This window comes from Triticum urartu, chromosome 7A, assembly GCF_056163025.1.
Source record: "Triticum urartu cultivar PI428250 chromosome 7A, HENAU_Tu73, whole genome shotgun sequence".
In the NCBI taxonomy this organism is placed as follows: Eukaryota; Viridiplantae; Streptophyta; class Magnoliopsida; order Poales; family Poaceae; genus Triticum; species Triticum urartu.
Genome location: NC_141879.1, coordinates 215,321,746 through 215,333,883, shown reverse-complemented (window position 1 = coordinate 215,333,883; position 12,138 = coordinate 215,321,746).

Below are 12,138 nucleotides of genomic sequence, written 5' to 3'. Positions count from 1 at the left end.
GCTTTGGGTGTGCCAAACATCACAACGTAACTGGGAGGCTATAAAGGTACACTACAGGTATCTCCGAAAGTGTCTGTTGGGTTGGCACGAATCGAGACTGGGATTTGTCACTCCGTGTAAACGGAGAGGTATCTCTAGGCCCACTCGGTAGGACATCATCATAATGTGCACAATGTGATCAAGGAGTTGATCACGGGATGATGTGTTACAGAACGAGTAAAGAGACTTGCCGGTAACGACATTGAACAAGTTATCGGGATACCGACGATCGAATCTCGGGCAAGTATCATACCGATAGACAAAGGGAATTGTATACGGGATTGATTGAATCCGCGACATCGTGGTTCATCCGATGAGATCATCGTGGAACACGTGGGACCCAACATGGGTATCCAGATCCCGCTGTTGCTTATTGACCAGAGAGTTATCTCGGTCGTGTCTGCATGGTTCCCGAACCCGTAGGGTCTACACACTTAAGGTTCGATGACGCTAGGGTTATAGGGAATAGATATATGTGGTTACCGAATGTTGTTCGGAGTCCCGGATGAGATCCCGGACGTCACGAGGAGTTCCGGAATGGTCCGGAGGTAAAGATTTATATATGGGAAGTCCTGTTTTGGTCGCCGGAAAAGTTTCGGGTTTTATCGGTAATGTACCGGGACCACCGGGAGGGTCCCGGTGGTCCACCAAGTGGGGCCACCAGCCCCGGAGGGCTGCATGGGCCAAGTGTGGGAGGGGACCAACCCCTGGTGGGCTGGAGCGCCACCCACCAAGGCCCAAGGCGCGAGGGAAAGTGGAAGGGGGCAAACCCTAGGCTCAGATGGGCCTAAGGCCCACCTAGTGGTGCGCCCCCCTCTCTCCCCCCTTGGCCGCCCCCTAGATGGGATCTAGGGCTGGCCGCCACCCCTAGGGGTGGAAACCTAGGTGGGGGCGCAGCCCCTCCCCTCCCCCTATATATACTTGAGGTTTTGGGCTACCATAGACACGATTCAATCTCCTTCTTGGCGCAGCCCTACCCCTCTCCCTCCTCGTCTCTTGCGGTGCTTGGCGAAGCCCTGCTAGAGTACCACGCTCCTCCACCACCACCACGCCGTCGTGCTGCTGCTGGATGGAGTCTTCCCCAACCTCTCCTTCTCCCCTTGCTGGATCAAGGCATAGGAGACGGCACCGGGCTGTACGTGTGTTGAACACGGAGGTGCCGTCCGTTCGGCACTAGGATCTCCGGTGATTTGAATCACGACGAGTACGACTCCATCAACCCCGTTCACTTGAGCGCTTCCGCTTAGCGATATACAAGGGTATGTAGATGCACTCTCCTTCCCCTCGTTGCTAGATTACTCCATAGATTGATCTTGGTGATGCGTAGAAAATTTTGAATTTCTGCTACGTTCCCCAACAGTGGCATCATGAGCTAGGTCTATGCGTAGTTTCTATGCACGAGTAGAACACAAAGTAGTTGTGGGCGTTGATTTTGTTCAATATGCTTACCGTTACTAGTCCAATCTTGATTCGGCGGCATTGTGGGATGAAGCGGCCCGGACCGACCTTACACGTACTCTTACGTGAGACTGGTTCCACCAACTGACATGCACTAGTTGCATAAGGTGGCTAGCGGGTGTCTGTCTCTCCCACTTTAGTCGGATCGGATTCGATGAAAAGGGTCCTTATGAAGGGTAAATAGCAATTGGCATATCACGTTGTGGTTTTTGCGTAGGTAAGAAACGTTCTTGCTAGAAACCCATAGCAGCCACGTAAAACATGCAAACAACAATTAGAGGACGTCTAACTTGTTTTTGCAGGGTATGCTATGTGATGTGATATGGCCAAGAAGAATGTGATAAATGATATGTGATGTATGAGATTGATCATGTTCTTGTAATAGGAATCACGACTTGCATGTCGATGAGTATGACAACCGGCAGGAGCCATAGGAGTTGTCTTTATTTACTGTATGACCTGCGTGTCATTGAAAAACGCCATGTAATTACTTTACTTTATTGCTAACCGGTAGCCATAGTAGTAGAAGTAATAGTTGGCGAGCAACTTCATGGAGACACGATGATGGAGATCATGATGATGGAGATCATGGTGTCATGCCGGTGACAAGATGATCATGGAGCCCCAAGATGGAGATCAAAGGAGCTATATGATATTGGCCATATCATGTCACTATTATTTGATTGCATGTGATGTTTATCATGTTTTTGCATCTTGTTTACTTAGAACGACAGTAGTAAATAAGATGATCCCTCATAATAATTTCAAGAAAGTGTTCCCCCTAACTGTGCACCATTGCGACAGTTCGTTGTTTTGAAGCACCACATGATGATCGGGTGTGATAGATTCTAACATTCACATACAACGGGTGTAAGACAGATTTACACACGCGAAACACTTAGGTTGACTTGACGAGCCTAGCATGTACAGACATGGCCTCGGAACACAAGAGATCGAAAGGTCGAGCATGAGTCGTATGGTAAATATGATCAACATGAAGATGTTCACCGATGATGACTAGTCCATCTCACATGATGATCGGACACGGCCTAGTTGACTCGGATCATGTAATCACTTAGATGACTAGAGGGATGTCTATCTGAGTGGGAGTTCATAAGATGAACTTAATTATCCTGAACATAGTCAAAAGGTCTTCGCAAATTATGTCGTGGCTCGCGCTTCAGTTCTACTGTTTAGATATGTTCCTAGAGGAAATTTAGTTGGAAGTTGATAGTAGCAATTATGCGGACTAGGTCCGTAAATTGAGGATTGTCCTCATTGCTTCATAGAAGGCTTATGTCCTTAATGCACCGCTCAGTGTGCTGAACCTCGAACATCGTCTGTGGATGTTACGAACATCTGACATACACATTTTGATAACTACGTGATAGTTCAGTTAAACGGTTTAGAGTTGAGGCACCGAAGACATTTTGAAACATCGCAAAACATATGAGATGTTTCGAGGGCTGAAATTGGGATTTCAAGCTCGTGCCCACGTCAAGAGGTATAAGACCTCCGACGATTTTCTTAGCCTGCAAACTAAGGGAGAAAAGCTCAATTGTTGAGCTTGTGCTCAGATTGTCTGAGTACAACAATCATTTGAATCGAGTGGGAGTTGATCTTCCATATGAGATAGTGATGTTTCTCCGAACTCATTACCACCAAGCTGCTAGAGCTTCGTGATGAACTATAATATATCAGGGACATATATGATGATCCTTGAGATATTCGCGATGTTTGACACCACAAAAGTAGAAATCAAGAAGGAGCATCAATTGTTGATGGTTGGTGAAACCACTAGTTTCAAGAAGGGCAAGGGCAAGAAGGGATACTTCATGAAACGGCAAATCAGCTGCTGCTCTAGTGAAGAAACCCAAGGTTGAACCCAAACCCGAGACTAAGTGCTTCTGTAATAAGGGGAACAGCCACTGGAGCAGAATTACCCTAGATACTTGGTAGATGAGAAGGCTGGCAAGGTCGATAGAAGTATATTGGGTATACATTGTGTTAATGTGTACTTTACTAGTACTCCTAGTAGCACCATGGTATTAGATACCGGTTCGGTTGCTAAGTGTTAGTAAACTCGAAATAAAAGGCTGCGGAGTAAATGGAGACTAGCTAAAGGTGAGCTGGCGATATGTGTTGGAAGTTTTTCCCAAGCTTGATGTGATCAAGCATCGCACGCTCCCTCTACCATCGAGATTGGTGTTTGCGTTGAGCATAGACATGATTGGATTATGTCTATCGCAATACAGTTATTCATTTAAGGAGAATAATGGTTACTCTGTTTATTTGAATAATACCTTCAATGGTCTTGCACCTAAAATGAATGGTTTATTGAATCTCGATCGTAGTGATACACATGTTCATGCCGAAAGATATAAGATAGTAATGATAGTACCACCTACTTGTGGCACTGCCATGTAAGTCATATCGGTATAAAACGCATGAAGAAGCTCCATGTTGATGGATGTTTGGGCTCACTCGTTTTGAAAAGTTTGAGACATGCGAACCATGTCTATTGGTGTATATGCATGAAGAAACTCCATGCAAATGGATCGTTTGGACTCACTTGATTTTGAATCACTTGAGACATGCAAATCATACCACATGGGCAAAATGACTGAAAGCCTCGTTTTCAGTAAAATGGATCTAGAAAGTAACTTGTTGGAAGTAATACATTTTGATGTGTGCAGTCCAATGAGTGTTGAGGCGTGTAGTGGATATCGTTATGTTCTTACTTCACAAATGATTTGAGTAGATGTTGAGTATATTTACTTGATGAATTACGAGTCTGAATTATTGAAAGGTTCAAGCAATTTCAGGGTGAAGGTGAGAGATCGTCGTGACAAGAGGATGAAATATCTATGATATGATCATAGAGATGAATATCTGAATTACGAGTTTGGCACAAAATTAAGACATTGTGGAAATTGTTTCACAACTAATACAACCTGGAACACCATAGTGTGATGGTGTGTCCGAACATCATAACTGCACCCTATTGGATATGATGCATACCATGATGTCTCTTATCGAATTACCACGATAGTTTATGGGTTAGGCATTAGAGACAACCACATTCACTTTAAATAGGGCACCACGTAATTCCGATGAGATGACACCGTATGAACTATGGTTTAGAGAAACCTAAGCTGTCATTTCTTAAAAGTTTGGGGCTGCGACGCTTATGTGAAAAAGTTTCAGGCTGATAAGCTCGAACCCAAAGCGGATAAATGCATCTTCATAGGAGACCCAAAAAAATTGGGTATACCTCCTGTCTCAGATCCGAAAGCAATAAGGGATTGTTTCTAGAATCGGGTCCTTTCTCGAGGAAAAGTTTCTCTCAAAAGAATTGAGTGGGAGGATGGTGGAGACTTGATGAGGTTATTGAACCGTCTCTTCAAGTAGTGTGTGGCAGGGCACAGGGAGTTGTTCCTGTGGCACCTACAACAATTGAAGTGGAAGCTTATGATAGTGATCATGAAACTTCAGATCAAGTCACTACCAAACCTCGTGGGATGACAAGGATGCGTACTACTTCAGAGTGGTACGTAATCCTATCTTGGAAGTCATGTTGCTAGACAACAATGAACCTACGAGCTATGGAGAAGCGATGGTGGGCCTGGATTCCAAAATGGCTCGAGGCCATATAATCCGAGAGAGGATCCATATATGAAAACAAAGTGTAGACTTTGGAAGAACTACTTGATGGACGTAAGGCTGTTAGGTACATATGGATTTTAAAAGGAAGACGGACAATGATGGTAAGTATCACCATTAAGAAAGCTCGACTTGTTGTTAAGATGTTTTCCGACAAGTTCAAGGAGTTGACTACGATGAGACTTTCTCACTCGTAGCGATGCTAAGAGTCTGTTGGAATTATATTAGCGATTACTGCATTATTTATGAAATCTTGCAGATAGGATGTCAAAACATTGTTTCCTTGATGATTTTCTTGAGGAAAGGTTGTATGTGATACAACCGGAAGGTTTTGTCAATCCTGAAAGATGCTAACAAGCATGCAAAGCTCCAGCAATCCTTCTAAGGACTGGAGTAAGCATCTCGGAGTTGGAATGTATGCTTTGATGAGATGATCTAAGATTTTGGGTGTATACAAAGTTTATGAGAAACTTGTATTTCCAAAGAAGTGAGTGGGAGCACTATAAAATTTCTGATGAGTATATGTTGTTGACATATTGTTGATCGGAAATGATGTAGAATTTCTGGAAAGCATATAGGGTTATTTGAAAAGTGTTTTTCAATGGAAAACCTGGATTAAGCCACTTGAACATTGAGCATCAAGATCTATAAGGATAGATCAAAACGCTTAATGGTACTTTCAAATGAGCACATACCTTGAAATGATCTTGAAGGTGTTCAAGATGGATCAGTCAAAGAAGGAGTTCTTGCCTGAGTTGTAAGGTATGAAGTTAAGACTTAAAGCTCGACCATGGTAGAATAGAGAGAAAGGACGAAGGTCATCCCCTATGCTTAGACATAGGCTCCATAGTATGCTATGCTATGTACCGCACCTGATGTGTGCCTTGCCACATGTCTCGCAAGAGGGTACAAAGGTGATCAAGGAGTGGATCACCAGACAGCGGTCAAAATTGTCCTTGAAGAAAATAAGGACATGTTTCTTGATTATGGAGGTGATAAAGAGTTCGGTGTAAAGGGTTACGTCGATGCAAGCCTTAACACCTATCCGAATGACTCTGAATAGCAAACCGGATACGTATAGTGGAGCAACCATTTGGAATAGCTCCAAGTGGAACGTGGTAGCAGCATCTACGATATGACATAAAGTTTTGTGAAGTACATACGGATCTGAATGTTGCAGACCCGTTGACTGAAACCTCTCTCACAAGCATAACATGATCAAACCCAGAACTCTTTGGGTGTTAGTCACATGGGGATGTGACCTTGAGTGTTAATCACATATCAATGTGAACTAGATTATTGACTCTAGTGCAAGTGGGAGACTGTTGGAAATATGCCCTAGAGGCAATAATAAATTGATTATTATTATATTTCCTTGTTCATGATAATCATTTATTATCCATGCTAGAATTGTATTGATAGGAAACTCAGATACATGTGTGGATACATAGACAACACCATGTCCCTAGTAAGCCTCTAGTTGACTAGCTCGTTGATCAATAGATGGTTACGGTTTCCTGACCATGGACATTGGATGTCGTTGATAACGGGATCACATCATTAGGAGAATGATGTGATGGACAAGACCCAATCCTAAGCCTAGCACAAGATCATGTAGTTCGTATGCTAAAGCTTTTCTAATGTCAAGTATCATTTCCTTGGACCATGAGATTGTGAAACTCCCGGATACCGTAGGAGCGCTTTGGGTGTGCCAAACGTCACAACATAACTGGGTGGCTATAAAGGTACACTACAGGTATCTCCAAAGTGTCTGTTGGGTTGGCACGAATCGAGACTGGGATTTGTCACTCCGTGTAAACGGAGAGGTATCTCTAGGCCCACTCGGTAGGACATCATCATAATGTGCACAATGTGATCAAGGAGTTGATCACGGGATGATGTGTTACAGAACGAGTAAAGAGACTTGCCGGTAACGACATTGAACAAGTTATCGGGATACCGACGATCGAATCTCGGGCAAGTATCATACCGATAGACAAAGGGAATTGTATACGGGATTGATTGAATCCGCGACATCGTGGTTCATCCGATGAGATCATCGTGGAACACGTGGGACCCAACATGGGTATCCAGATCCCGCTGTTGCTTATTGACCGGAGAGTTATCTCGGTCGTGTCTGCATGGTTCCCGAACCCGTAGGGTCTACACACTTAAGGTTCGATGACGCTAGGGTTATAGGGAATAGATATATGTGGTTACCGAATGTTGTTCGGAGTCCCGGATGAGATCCCGGACGTCACGAGGAGTTCCAGAATGGTCCGGAGGTAAAGATTTATATATGGGAAGTCCTGTTTTGGTCGCCGGAAAAGTTTCGGGTTTTATCGGTAATGTACCGGGACCACCGGGAGGGTCCCGGTGGTCCACCAAGTGGGGCCACCAGCCCCGGAGGGCTGCATGGGCCAAGTGTGGGAGGGGACCAACCCCTGGTGGGCTGGAGCGCCACCCACCAAGGCCCAAGGCGCGAGGGAAAGTGGAAGGGGGCAAACCCTAGGCTCAGATGGGCCTAAGGCCCACCTAGTGGTGCGCCCCCCTCTCTCCCCCCTTGGCCGCCCCCTAGATGGGATCTAGGGCTGGCCGCCACCCCTAGGGGTGGAAACCTAGGTGGGGGCGCAGCCCCTCCCCTCCCCCTATATATACTTGAGGTTTTGGGCTACCATAGACACGATTCAATCTCCTTCTTGGCGCAGCCCTACCCCTCTCCCTCCTCGTCTCTTGCGGTGCTTGGCGAAGCCCTGCTAGAGTACCACGCTCCTCCACCACCACCACGCCATCGTGCTGCTGCTGGATGGAGTCTTCCCCAACCTCTCCTTCTCCCCTTGCTGGATCAAGGCATAGGAGACGGCACCGGGCTGTACGTGTGTTGAACACGGAGGTGCCGTCCGTTCGGCACTAGGATCTCCGGTGATTTGAATCACGACGAGTACGACTCCATCAACCCCGTTCACTTGAACGCTTCCGCTTAGCGATCTACAAGGGTATGTAGATGCACTCTCCTTCCCCTCGTTGCTAGATTACTCCATAGATTGATCTTGGTGATGCGTAGAAAATTTTGAATTTCTGCTACGTTCCCCAACAAATGGCTCGCCCGACACCTTGGCCAAGAGAAGCCAAAGTCCATGGACGCCCTTACAGCACTCATGACCCGCTTTTGGGTGGGAGAGGATAGCTGGTTATCCCATAGCAACAATGGCGCCAGTGACCCGGGTACTTCCTAAACCTGAAAGGACAACGACAGGCCCCGATGCGACAAACACAAGCGTCGAAGCAACAATGACAATAACGAAGACACGGCGGTCAATGCCGGATTCAATGGCTCCAAATTCAGTCAGCGGAAGAAGCCATTTAAAAGAAATAAAGACAACTCATCTAGCCTGGACCGAATACTAGATCGACCCAGCCAGATTCACGGCACCCCCGACAAGCCTGCCAACCATACCAACAGAAGCTGTTGGGTCTTCAAACAGGCCGGTAAGCTGAACACCGAACATAAGGAGAAGGGGTCGCCCAGAGAGGACGACGAGGAGGAGCCTCACCCACCGAATACAGGGGGACAGAAGAAATTTCCTCCCGAGGTCGAAACGGTTAATATGATATACGCTACTCACATCCCCAAGCGGGAGTGCAAGCGCGCTCTAAGGGACGTCTATGCGATAGAGCCAGGTGCCCCAAAATGCAACCCATGGTCAGCCTGCCCGATCACTTTCGATCACAGAGACCATCCGACTAGTATCCGTCACGGAGGCTCGGCCGCATTGGTCCTCGACCCAATTATCGTCGGATTCCATCTTATGCCAGTCCTCATGGATGGCGGTAGCAGTCTTAACTTGCTCTATTAGGACACGGTCCGCAAAATGGGTATTGATTAGTCAAGAATTAAACCCACCAAAACTACCTTTAAAGGAGTAATACTTGGGGTAGAGGCCCATTGGACGGGCTCAAACACATTGGAAGTCGTCTTCGGTTCACCAGACAACTTCCTAAGTGAAGACTTGACCTTCGACGTTGTCCCCTTCTGTAGTGGCTATCATGCACTGCTCGGACGAACCGCGTTCGCTCGCTTCAATGCGATCCTGCATTACACATATCTCAAACTGAAGATGCCTGGACCACGCGGTGTTATAACAATCAATGGAAACACGGAGTGCTCCCTCCGTACTGAGGAGCACACCGCGACCCTTGCAGCGGAAGTCCAAGGCGGCCTTATCAAGCCAAACACTACATCGGTAGCCAAGCCCCCGGACACTGTTAAACGCGTCCGGACTACCCTGCAGAGCGACGGTCCAGCTCGTCCGGAGCTCGATTAGCAATCTGGCCTCCGTCTCAGCCCCAATCGAATTGCGGCATATGTGCCACGCGTACATAACTACGCACTAAAGATACCATGGGCAAAGACGGAGGCATAGTAAAGACAAAGTCCACAATACGGCTTGACCCTATCTTGACCCTCATGTTTCTTTTCTCTTATTTTTTCTTTTCCAGGTTCCTTACAACCCCCATCACCTTCCGACGGTACCAAGGGCCCTTTTTTAGGCCCCTCATGAAAAACAGATTGTTGATCCTTTCGAAGGATAATACACCAAGGATAAAAAATAGCATAGACGTGTGGCAGAGTATCTAAAGGATCTTTAAAGATCACCTCTTCCTGGTTTAGGACCCGTACACAGCTTTCCCTAGTGCTCGGCATGTAAAATAGCCTCGATGCTTATCTCATCATTTGTAAAAATACGTTTTGACGTATCAATCAAACTATAACGGAAACAGTTTTTCGTCAAACATATTTGGTACTGGCTTATTTCCTAATTTGTATTCCCTCTTTTTTCGTCTGATTGCCATGTACACCTCGGTACAACTTAAATCTCCAGGGGCTCCATTCGGCCACGTACATTTCTTAAAAATAAAATAAGTACGAATAGTTTCATAGTACGATTCGACGTCTCGAATATAGCATTATATGCATCGGCTCCGAATCATGTATTTGGTCAATAGTTGGGTTGCCCGACTCCTGTGGTTACTATCTTACGTTTCGCAATTTCGGCTATGGTAGTAAAGGGAGAACTACTGCGATTGTGTTTCCAGTTCATCCGAATAAACACCTTAGTAGAGAAATCCGAAAACTGACAATTATGATGCAGCGAGAGCTGGTCAGCTATTCGGTGACTAAGTATAAATCTCTCGCAATTTTTTCCGCATTACGCGAAGGACCGGTCTCCACCCGGGCCGGCGTATATAGCACCCAAGTTCGGATAACCGAATAATACCAGGGGCTACACCTACAATCTCATTGTCAAACTCCTATGGCTAAGTGAGAGCGATAAAGCCACATAGTCTGATTGCCTGGTTCGCCGCACTAACACCTCCTTCAAGGACCAAGCCGTTGGGTCAAGTGTGTCTAGGTGCCATTCTGAACACCCCCGTACTACCCACGTGGGGCTGAAGCTAACGACTGGCCAACTCTTAGATACCGTAAACGGCCGCACAGGAGGAAACGAATTAGAGGTAAAACAAGCACCATATTATACATAAGCCTTGTTTCATAATACAAAGATCGGGCAGCACGGATACATTCATTCGAAAATAATGTCCTTCGAACAGTGGCCCTCTAAAATGCGGTAACCTTCCAAGACTTCATCAAAATACCGCTCCGGCGTGTGGTGTTCCTTGCCTACGGGCGGTCCCTCAGTTGCCAGCTTGACAGCGTTCATCTTCGCCAACTGTACCTTGACACGGACGAAGGCCATCCGGGCACCTTCGATACAAACCGACCGCTTTATGGCATCCAGCCGAGGGCAGGCAGTGACTAGCCGCTTCACGAGCCCGAAGTAGCTGCCGGGTATGGGCTCGGCGGGCCAGAGATGGATTATAATATCCCTCATAGCTAATCTAGCCACCCTATGTAGTTCGGTCAACTGTTTCAGCTGATCGTTGAGGGGCACCGGATGCTCAGGCACAAGGTACTGTGACCAGAACATCTTCTCTGCCGAGCTCCCCTCTTCGGCTCGGAAGAACTCCGCAGCATTAGCAATACTCCGGGGCAGATCCGCAAATGCTCCTGGAGAACTCCAAACTCGGGTCAGTTTGAGGTACCTTCTCCTCACAAATTTGCTTTGCATATTAAAAGTCTTACCCGCCCAAATCTGCTTGGCCTCTTGGATCTCCCAGTAGGTGCCTTGGGCTTCAACCCGGGCCTCTTGCGCGCTTTGGAGGGCCTTAGCAAGTTCGGCATCTTGATCCATAATCTTGCGCTCCAAGGACTCACATTTGCCTATGGCATCCTGGAGCTCTTGCTAAACTTCCTCTACCCTTGATTCATGCTTTTGGCGGGTGGCTCGTGATGACCCACAAGTATAAGGGATCTATCGTAGTCCTTTCGATAAGTAAGAGGGTCAAACCCAACGAGGAGCAGAAGGAAATAATAAGCGGTTTGCAACAAGGTATTCTCTGCAAGTACTGAAATAAGTGGTAACATATAGTTTTGTGATAGGATAATTTGTAACGAGCAACAAGCAACAAAAGTAAATAGAGTGTAGCAAGGTGGCCCAATCCCTTTTGTAGCAAAGGACAAGCCTGGACAAACTCTTATATAGAGAAAAGCGCTCCCGAGGACACATGGGAATATCATCAAGCTAGTTTTCATCACGTTCATATGATTCGCGTTCGGTACTTTGATAATTTGGTATGTGGGTGGACCGGTGCTTGGGTACTGTCCTTACTTGGACAAGCATCCCACTTATGATTAACCTCTATTTCAAGCATCCACAACTGTAACAAAAGTATTAAGGTAAACCTAACCATAGCATGAAACATATGGATCCCAATCAGCCCCTTACGAAGCAATGCATAAACTAGGGTTTAAGCTTCTGTCACTCTAGCAACCCATCATCTACTTATTACTTCCCAATGCCTTCCTCTAGGCCCAAATCATGGTGAAGTGTTATGTAGTCGACGTTCAAATAACAC